Below are 11,647 nucleotides of genomic sequence, written 5' to 3' on the forward strand. Positions count from 1 at the left end.
TAACTCTGACTGCCAGATGGTGCTACAGTATGAGACAGATGAATGAAAGTCATCGCTCCTCCAAATTAAAAGACTAAATAGTAGTCTAGTACTTCCCTGTTGAGCATCAGCAGCACAACATCATTGTTTGTGCCTTCCAAAACCGTCTGTTTTATGATGTGAGAACGCTCTGGTTAAGGTTTGCTTAGGTTTAGGCACAAAAACAACCTGGTTAACATTGTGGTTTGGGTCAAAATGACTATAAGGTTAGTGGAGCTTCATCATCTTGAGGCGTTTTCATATGTTATACAGAATGTAAAGCCCTCTGAGACAAATTTGAACTGAAACTGACTTAACTTGACTTTTTTGTTCCTGAGAGAGAGGTAGCATTGGCAGCTTGGATATATAAATATATATAAAACATACTTTAAACATTTTTTCACATCATTACAATAGTACTAATTAACATTTTGAACAACCATAGTGTTGAAAAAAAGGAGGCAAGACAAATGGATGGCAAGAGAAAAGGAGACAAACAGGCAAAGAAAAAAAATGTCAGAAAAGAAACTAAAAAGTAAAAAAAAAAGGGGAGAAGTGGCATGACGAATAGGAGGAGAGCATGTCTGTGCAGCCTTTATCTCACCCTGTGTGTGTGTATCTGTGTGTGTGTGTGTGTGTGTGTGTGTGTGTGTGTGTGTATGTGTGTGTGACTGTGCTGCAAACTAATGGAGCTGGCAGGGCGGAATCAATTACTGACCAGCAAGGATTTTCCCACAAGCTCGAGTTGGTGGGAAAACATTAGCTCCTCAACATGCATCTGTACGAGTGTGTGTGCATGTGTGCATGTGTGTGTGTATCTGTGTCTGAGCGTGTGGAGGTGTGTGTATGTGTGTGTGCGCATGTCTGCATGGCTGCTATCAGCGCATGTCTGCATATGCAAATGTATAGGTGTGATAATGTTTTCTTTTGTGTGTGTGTGTGTGTGTGTGTGAGGACAGCTGGCATGGAGCAGACACTGGGAAAGGAGCCGGAGGGCCTTCAGAAGAGAAAAAAGTTGACTTATAAACGAGTGACTCAGTGTTCAGTACAAACCTTGTTATGTTTTCTGTCTCCTCTGTCGCTCCCAGGGAAAATAAAAAGCCTCATAATTTCATTACATGTGGCTTTTGATTTCATCCAACGCTTCACAACATAAATCCTCCTCCTGTCAGTGTAATTGTCTGGCAGACTGAAACACGTGAACTTACAGAGTGTAAATGGGGTTTAAGAGTGTTTTCTAAAACAATACGTACCATTAAAAATGGTGAATTTGTGTGAGGAAACAGAGAATGTGTTTATGAAGACAATTTTTTCCCTGCAATCATGTGTAAACTGTATTTGAGTGTCTGTGGGTTTGAGAGTGTGTTTGTGCTATTTTGAAGGACAGCGCCAGTATAACAAGACTGTAGCAACCATTTTTCTGCATTAAACAACTACTCCTCCCATGAGTCTTTGCCATGAGCACACTTTCAAAACCTCATGGGAGATGTAGTTGTTGAGTGCTGGGAAATAAGACCGTGTTAAAATGAATAATGTTTCCGTTTTATTGACAAGTACAACTTCACACCTGCGTCTATAAATATGTATTTGCCTTAGTCCCCTTTTTACACCTGCAACACAGCTGCCTATCACCATGGCAACTCATGCTACTAACCAGACCATCAGCTATGACTTCTCTATTGGACTAATGAGGGCATAGCAGAAGTTCAATCAGGAAGGAATATAATATAATATAATACTTTAACATGCTTTCTTTCTTATGCTTTGTCAACCGTAGAGATTGTTCACTGCCACCAATCTGATTTTGCCACTACTTCTATTATCCAATCATCTTGCTGCCGTCAGAATGTGGGCTGCTGTCAGCTGTCATTTCAGTTTCTAAATGAATGTGACCATCCTCCACCATGAGCTACTCAGGTATCCTTTTCTTGGTCACATTCATCTGGATCTTCACCACCAGACTAATGGTATATTCTTGTGCAGAAAAAAATGAAAAACTACCCAGTTCTTCTTTTATTTATTCTCTCTAAGTCCTTCTTTTTAGTCTTTCTAGTTTCTCCTGTTTAAATTCAAAACTACTTTGTCAAATCAATTGGCTGAATATCTATATGAACCTCTGTCTATCTGTATGATCAGATGCAGATGTATTGAGTTCATACATTTCTGTGTTCTTACTCAGAGGAAAAGAGCAGGAGCACATTATTGTTTACTCATGCTTCAGTGTGTGTGTGTGTGTGTGTGTGTGTGTGTGTGTGTGTGTCTCAGCCCCATGCGTGCATGTTGTCGGCCTTTCATGTCTCTGATTGTTCTGTTCAATAATCGACTCTGTATTGAGTGGCTGCTGCTCTATAGTGAACAACTGCAGCAGGAAGCAGTGCCATGCAGGATAACATTGGCCTGAATGTAGGGCTTGGTGACCCAGGGGATACACAGCCTGGCAACTCAAACACACACACACACACACACACACACACACACACACACACACACACACACACACACATACACACACACACACACACACACACACACACACACACAGTTGGGAGCCAATAGGGCTGGACAACAGTCTCTTGGGTGGGTCTTTTAAAAACCAATCAAGCAGACATCTTGGCTCTTGTCATTGTTGGGTGCTACAGTAATGCCGCCTCTGTGACCAGATACAACTACTGTGAGTAAAGTCTTTACACACGCGCACACACACACACACACACACACACACACACACACACACACACACACACACACATACTTTCAGCCCTAGTTTGAAGCTGGCCAGTGGCCTGTGTGTATCTCAGGATGTAGGGTGTTGTTCCAAACACACACTTCTATCAGAGGAAATACCCCTCTACAACATGAATATATGATTTAAAAAGGTTAAATTGATTGAATGATGGTTTAGAGTAGAGGGTTGACTTCTACTGCACCTGCTTGCAAGGTGCACGAAGAAGGAAGCAGTCTTTAAAGCGAGACCATGCAACTTTTACTGAATAACAGTGGCCACAAGTGGTCATTACAGGATCACGTTGAATTAGCTTTTATTTGCCAAGAGTCAGTTGCTTTGGGGACATAATCATGTTCATCTGTGACACATGAGAGATGAGTTTACACGCATCTAGCCGCCATAAACCACTAGTCATGTCAGAACAAAACAGCATGTAGCAGCAAAACCTATATATACCTGTATATTCATAAGCAGAAGAGCATGATTTGTTCTTACAAAGGTAACATAGTTACCTCTCTTGAAGTATCCTGGAAAGAACTAATGAATTTGTTCTAATTATGCGGGGAAAAGATTGGTACACTTCCAATTAATTAATTGTATTATTATTATTATTTAATTGCAAGTACAACTAGAGTCTTTTTGTGAATTCAGGGCAGGTCAGCTGAACATGAAAAAATGTCAAATTTGTCTACAGGCGAGGATACAATTCAACAATATCAATGAATAATGATTGAATATCTGCTTGAGTTAAAATGGAGCTTTTCTTTCAAGGACATTCAGATTTTCCCTATAATTAGTACCAATTGACGTAGTCCTTCCCAGAAAACTTCCTAGGAAATGATTAGGAATTATTAAGACTATAGGCTTGTAGTGTTGAGAACAACTTTGAGGATTTTTTTGGATTGAATAATGAACATTTGAAGCCAACAAGCTTCATCCAGGAATGAAAGTGAAGTGAAACAAGGCCAGCGGAGCAGTCTGAATGCTTGCTGTCACAGTTCACTGGTCTATGTGTGTGTGTGCGTGTGTGTGTGTGTAAATGTGTCAGCAGGCATTTTTTTTGTGTTCGGACTGAAAGCCATCATCTTATGTAACAAATGAAACTGTGTGTGTGTGTGCGTGTGAGTAGGGACGTGGAGGGAACGGATGAGTTGTTAACAAGACCTACAACAACAACACCTTCAGCCACAGTAGCATCCCAACTTCCATGGCTGAGAGCACACACACACACACACACACACACACGGTTAACAAGCATTCCTCTGGCCTGCTCTACCGCATGCTATTGAGTCAGTACACAATACACACACACACACACACACACACACACACACTTGCATGAATACAACAATAACAAAGTGCTGAATGCACACCAGTGACTGTATAAACACTTGAACGTTAAAACTCACGAGGCACCAGCATTTGCATGCAACAGAAGCACGCACGGACAAACTCACACACACACACACACACATATTTATTTTCACACAAACACTCCCACATGCTCTCGGCTGCTCTCTCTCTCTCTCTCTCACACACACACACACACACACACACACACACACACACACACACACACACACACACCGTCCCGGCCTGCCTGATCCTTCAAGATGTTTTTTTTTGTTTGTTATTTTGTCCTCCAAACACACACAGACACACACACACTCGCTCTCGCTCTCTCTCTCTCTCTCTCTCTCTCTCTCACACACACACACACACACACAGCGCTCCCACACTCACTCACATCTGTTAGGATTTGTTTTCTGTCTGAAGCAGCCCCCTCCATCCTTCACTCCTTCCCTCCCTCGCTCCTTGCCTCCTTACTTTCTTTCCTCAGTAGCCACAGGTGGCCTGAGGAAACACAGTTCACTCTCTCCCTGTTGTTGTGTACCTACACACTAAACGTGCTCTCAACATTTTGTCATCTGCTCAAGTCCTTTAATGTCGGCTCACTTGCCATTACCATGGAATAAATACCACATTTATTTAAATCACAAAAATGACAATATACTTCATGTCATCATGTAATGATAATAATCGATCCTGCATTACCTGTCAATATATTACAGTGAAAGAAAAACTAAAAATACACACATGAACCATCCACATCCACATGAACCTACATTGGTTACATTTTTAAATCAGCTTCATTTGACAGTAAGAAATAAATGTAGAAGTAGAAGCAGAGACAACAATATCTCTGAGATATATCGAGAGGAAAAGGCAAGAATGAAATGCAGCAATAAGAAATATTACGTTTTCAAAAAGATTATTATTGTTAACTGAAGCATAAATTATAGATTCAACTTTTTATATATACATTTTTGTGGGTCATTAATTAACCATCTCATTAATATCTGCATGTACGGTGGGAATAGAAGTGCTGAACAGAACAGAACGCAAATACATTAATGCCGTAAACCTGAGGCTTTCACTGCTTTATTTCTCGGCTTATGACATAGTGACTTCATGTCTAAGTCAGCCATGACGAGACTTAGACACTCAGAAACACCATTATCTAACACGTGTGTATTAGTTGAGACCTGCGTGAAACATGCAGGCTGTATTTCTACTGTTAACTCATCATCGTTGTGACCGAAGATAAAATCAAAAGTCGCTGCCATGAAAACCTTTCAGAATTGTAAAATCCTGTCTGTGAGTATTACAAACCGTTTAATATGTTACTCCAACTGGACTGTATTTAATGCCTCACTGGTACTTTAAACAACGCTGTATTAATACCAAATAATGCACAAATAATAACAATAAGAAGAACACACAAAGAGAGGCACATTAATGGATAACTGGGCTTATTCATGAGGCATCTTTGCTAATATGACATTTCTGAAAGTGACATGTCAGTTTAACACCTCTTTAGCCCTCCTTCACTCTCAGTTTATTGCACAGACGTGCATCATGTCATGTCTCACACCCCGGAAAACCACACACACACACATTTATATAAATACACAAACAAACATGCGCTCACACATCACCAGTATCTCATAACCTCCCAGATGTCTGAATGGTAGGTATAGGGTGTCCCACTTGTATATATGTGTGTGTGTGTGTGTGTGTGTGTGTGTGTGTGTGTGTGTGTGTGTGTGTGTGTGTGTGTTTGTGTGTGTGTGTGTGTGTGTGTGTGTGTGTGTGTGAACGTGGCTGCTGCTGCCGTCAAGCTCCTGGCGTTGACACAGTAAACTGATACTAAGGGGTCTGAGAGGGGAAATGTCTCCCCGCCACACACACACACACACACACACACACACACACACACGTATATACACTCATACACACACTCCAGAGGGAGAGGAGAGCACTGGAGGAGCGGCACTCACACGGAGATTGAGTTACAGCTGAATTAGATCTGAGCTGTGGGAACCAGCACCTTCCCTTAGACACACACACACACACACACACACACACACGCGTTGTCACTTCTTGACACCATAGACGCGCTGGGACACACGCTGAGATGATACGGTATGTGTACACATTCTCACACACACATGCTCTCCCACACACGCACCGCTTATAAACAAACACACGGTCATGAACAGATGCAGGCGGACCCTCAGGAACACACACACAAATATGACATCAAAGAAAAACTATGTGATCCCACAAATAAAAAGCAAGCATGGACACTACATGACAGTGAGTGTGTGTGTGTGTGTGTGGCTGGATTAACAGACATAATCACAAACACAGATTCTCATCTGTAAACAGAAAAGATTAAAAACACAAACACACACATTTCTATCACCCGTTGACAGAGAGAGAGAGAGAGGGAGCTGAGGCTGCAGGTTTATATGTGGCACAAACAGCGCCATACACAAAGTGGTTGTGTGTATGTGTGTGTGTATTGATCGTGTTGGCCTTGACTTGGAGATGGTGGCCCCAAATAAAGCGAGGCTGAAAAGAAAAGAACAGAAGAGAGGCCACCACACCACAAGCCAGTAAACTCTCCTCATCTTAATTGCCCTTTCGTTTTCACATGGTAATGCCTTTCCTCGTGTGTGTGTGTGTGTGTACGTGTGTTTATTTGTGTGCCCCTGCCAGGTTCACACAGCAAGGCCCGCCAGTCCAACAGTGTGTGTGTGTGTGTGTGTGTGTGTGTCCGCCTGCCATAAATACACACACTCTGCTGCTCTGAGCTCCATTGTACACACAGCCGGATGGAAGGATGGATGGAGCATTTCCACCCCCACATACACCCGTTTTATTTCATCAACCGATGTTTCCCATCACCCCCCTCTGCTCAGCCACTCCTTCATAAAGTGTTGTGACATTTTAGTGAGTGAAGGACCTCTCTGAGTTGCTGCTTTTCTAGCAGTTCTTACAGAGGATATATGTAACAGTCAACAACTATTTGAGTCCGTTATATTTCAACAAACTGAGAGCAAAGAGACCAAAGGTCGGGCTGTACGTGTACTTTCGCTGGGTCGGTCAAAGTCAAAATCAAAATCAAGCAGCAGAACCTGACGTTTAGTCCCTAGTATCGGTCAAGCTCCAAAGACACTGGATCATATATTTCCCATAATGCAACACGAATGCAGATACCAGCTTTCATTAGAGCTTGCCTGCCTGTTGAATGCTCTCCTTTTTCAGTTTATAAAGCAGGTTTTCTGTCAAATATTTGAAGTCTCAAGTGACTTTGGAAAAGCTCCCTCCAGAGCCACAGAAGACATTATACAACTGTTTTCACAGGATCTCCATGACAAATAAACTAACCTTTATGTGTAAAATGAGTGGAGTGCCCTTTCAAAGGTAGGACAATGAGAAAGATTAGTCAGAAAGACAGAAGCAGAAAGTTTAGCCGTCTATGTGTCTCGAATCGCAACAGTTCATTAGTACAAACTGTTGCTCTGTCACTTCAAAGTCAGTTTTAAAGCTGCTGTGTAAATGCAGGCCACGTGCACTGTGGTATTAAGCCGTCCTGCTGGGAACACTTTGTGCATGAGAACCAGATTTGTCTCAACACCAGTGTTGGGTCACAGCAGGTCACAGAGCAGATAATAGCGATCAGAGAATAATCTTCTCCATTAATGTTTGCTCTCCCTTTGACCTCTGAGTGCCTCACTGTGAAGCGTCAAGCCATTACAGAGGACGGCTAAGGGCCGATATGATGTGAAGGTCAACACACACACACACACACACACACACACACACACACACACACACACACTTCATACCCACACAATAGGTGGCACTGGGGTTCCCCTGTTAACAGCTGCAGCTGTGACCACATGATTACCTGTCTTTCTACCTCAGTTTTTTAATGTCCAACCCACACACACACACACACACACAGTCACACACACACACACTGCAGACAAGAGCTCCAGGAGCACCAGGGGAGAGAAAGGGGAGTGCAAACAAACTCTCCCCGGGTCCGGGGCTCCGGTTTCAGCCTTCCGTCCGCTGTGGCTGGGGGGCCATGGGAACACGAAGCGCCAGGGGCCCTGTGTCAATAAGGAGCAGCGGTTCAACACAATGGGGGCCTGCCTGCAGACAACACCGCTGACAGACACCCACACAAAAGGGCCTGTGAATGGAAAGGAGGCTCATGCACAAACACACACATGCACGTGAACACACACACACACATACACAGAAAAGAATAGAGCAGTGTGTGGTTGCCCACAAGGCCAATGTTTGATGACTGCTTTTGTGTGTGTGTACACACACACACACACTCAGACACACAGCAGCGCTCATGCCCACGGGGAAATAAACACACAATAATAAACGGAGTCCTGAACACAGTTTAAACTTACGGTTCAGTGTGTACCACAGAGAATCAGTGTGACAAACAGCAGGAGATCGTACTTTTGATGCATTCTTTGCATTTGTTTCAGTCTCAGAGCCGAATTGGTGGAATTTACTGTATTCAGCTGCTCAGATAACATTAGATAAACTGTATCATCAGATACTTCCATCTGACTGTGTAAACTCCTGTCTGACAAACTTACATGTTGAAATGCCCAAGTGTTCTTCTGCTTTTCATGCATGCTTGGGAATAAGAAGATCTAATCTATTAGATTTTATGCCATACATGTGTTAACACGACTACCTGAGAAGTACAGATGTCTGAATACAAGGATGCAAGACAAATGGTTTGGCCACTAAACCAAGCCTTATACGGCCATTTGTGTTATATCTGGTCATCTAGTTTATATAACTCATTCACCAACCAATAACATAGAACCTAAATCTAAGCCAGGATCAAATCACTGCTTCTATTTAAGGATTCATACATTCAAAACAAATCACAAATCACCTCACACTGACTACCCCATATTTCATCAATGCATCAATCAGTTCTTCCATCAGTGGTCTCACTAAATAACTGGGACAGTACAGGTGCTGTTTGACTGTGTGGGAAGAAATGTAAAGAGAAGTGCTGCCACCTGGTGTCGGCTGAGATAAAAAGAAAAACAAGTGATGTTTTAGTCCCAAGTCTTAACAGCAGATGGCGCAACATTGGTTTTTTTAGGGTGAGGGGGACTTCATGGTCTTCGAAAACCACTCACCCATCCCTGATAACAGAATCCAGAAATCAACCGAAACCACACTATCTACAGGACTATGTAGAGAGCAAATCAGGTTTAACACGATTAAGTGATGAAACTTAGAAACTCACCACCAGGCTCTCTTTTTCTTCATCCAAATGTTTATTTGCAGATGTGTGTAAATCTGACAAACCACTGACTACACTGTAAATTGTCCTGATTTGAAGCCGTGTAGCTGTCAGTGAATCGCTGACAATATCATCTCATCACCAGGAATGAGCTGCTCTGACTGGCTGCTGTATGTCACCCTGTTGTTATCCTTTAACCACGGGTGTGTCAGTGTGAACTGTGCCACTGTGCAAACTGCTGGTTTACAGAAAAGGCAGTCAGTGGATACTCTTACGGTTTCAGCTGCTTAAGAACATTTTCTGAAGCACTGTTGCAGTTCTCAAAACACTGGAGCGATCCCCTCGTCATTAATACTGTGCAGCACAACACTCAAAACATTTAGAAAACACCAGTCCCCTAAAATGACATTTCCTTTTATCATTGCTAAGGAACTGTATCAAAATAAAAGTGAAATTGTGTTTCTGTATTTTATTTCTCAGTAACTCTTTCTCACTGAGACATTGAGACATGCAGTAACCCACACAGCCAACTTGGACATTTTCCTACTGCATGAGCAGCCTGTTGTCCATCTGCTCCATATTCACACCTACTTATGCAAAACTTGTTTTTAAGTTTCACCCTCGAGTGTTTGGAAAAATAAAGAGTACCTGAGTTGCATCTGTAAACTTACGTGTGGTTAAGTCATTTTCACTCAAATCTGAGGATATTACTAATTGTTATTTCTTATGACAATGGACGACCATATCCCTGAAATGTATGAAACATTGTTTGAAAGGTTATGAGTTTGCTGAAATATGTTGCATGTGAGGATTTACACAATAACATGATTTGAGTGCACACAGAGAATCATGATTTTTACTTGATGGTTGTGCCCGAGCAACTGAGAAGAACTGCAACAGTACGATAATAAATGCACATATCTTGAGCATGGGCAGGCAGGTAGCCAGATAATTCACAGGGCTATGATAGTAACAATAAAATGATTGGAGGATGTGGAATAGAGGAAAAGGGTCAGGCTGCTCTTAAGAGAAGATGGTTCCATGTACTAGTTTGGCATCACCCGTAGTCTGAGCTTTGTTCGTTTTTTTTTCCAAACAGAAACAAGGTTGTTCTGACCATCATAAGAAGAGCAAAGGTCTCCCTACAGGAAGACAAGTGGACAAAAAGGTTAAAGCAATATCAAAGTTTTATTCTTAAAATGTAGTATAGAGAGGAACAGTAGTACAATTCAGACAGAAAAAAGGAGAATGTAGTTCCATCTTTGAAAACCTTTGATAAAAACGTAAAAAGAGTAACCTGAATCTGCTTTGTGTTCGGAGGGCACTGAGGTGCGGCCCGAGTTTTGCATCACTGTTAAAGTTCGAGAGAAATTGAAAAATACAACCTTTTGCAACAGCGTAAAAAAATACAGCTGGGGAAAAAAAACCTCTGCTTTACATCTGTAGTGTTTTTGCTTTGTTTTTCATGGGTTCTTTTTTTTTGTCCATATAACAAATACAGCATAAAATCTAAAATGATACATCATAGTTTTGAGTCTCATTCATTACAGTAAAATCAGTAGGATGGTAAATAGTATCAAAAGAACAAACAAGACAACAGGATGGTGTGATGAACAAGCACACAGCGTGAACAGAGAGCGAAAGCGGAAGGTTAAAGTTCACGGAAATAAACCACGCCAGGAGGTCTGTAGCTGACTGTGTTCCATTACTTAAATCCACTGGTTAAATAATATCTTCTTAATATATATATATATATTTATCTTATATATTCTCAACATATATATATATATATCCGTAATATAACCCCTCCCACAGTGATTTGAAGGTAAAAGTGACACGAAGAGGCTGAAATATCTCTATGATTTAAAATATATCTCCTTCCACTGAGAGTAAAGGGAAGTTACACACCTTCTGTATCATTAGCACTTCAGTACATACTGTATAATCCACTGCATATGAACAGATACTGCTGCTCCAAGGTTTCAACCCGCAAACAATCCGTGATTCTTTAGAAAATATGTGCTTAATGAAATAACAAAGAGGAGAAAGGAAACATCTGTGGAAAAGACAAAATTAAACAAAATATGTATCTAGGGTAAAGTGAATGATTCTGTAGCATAAAAACATTTAAAAATCTCAACAATTACAGACACGAGCAAGGATTTTCTACACTAAGCAAGTTTTCACCTGGCTTTTTCTCATACATTATATTTCAACAATAATTAAAAACAACAATTTTGGTTGGACAAATAGAAATT

The sequence above is a fragment of the Enoplosus armatus genome, chromosome 16, assembly GCF_043641665.1.
Source record: "Enoplosus armatus isolate fEnoArm2 chromosome 16, fEnoArm2.hap1, whole genome shotgun sequence".
Lineage (NCBI taxonomy): Eukaryota > Metazoa > Chordata > Actinopteri > Centrarchiformes > Enoplosidae > Enoplosus > Enoplosus armatus.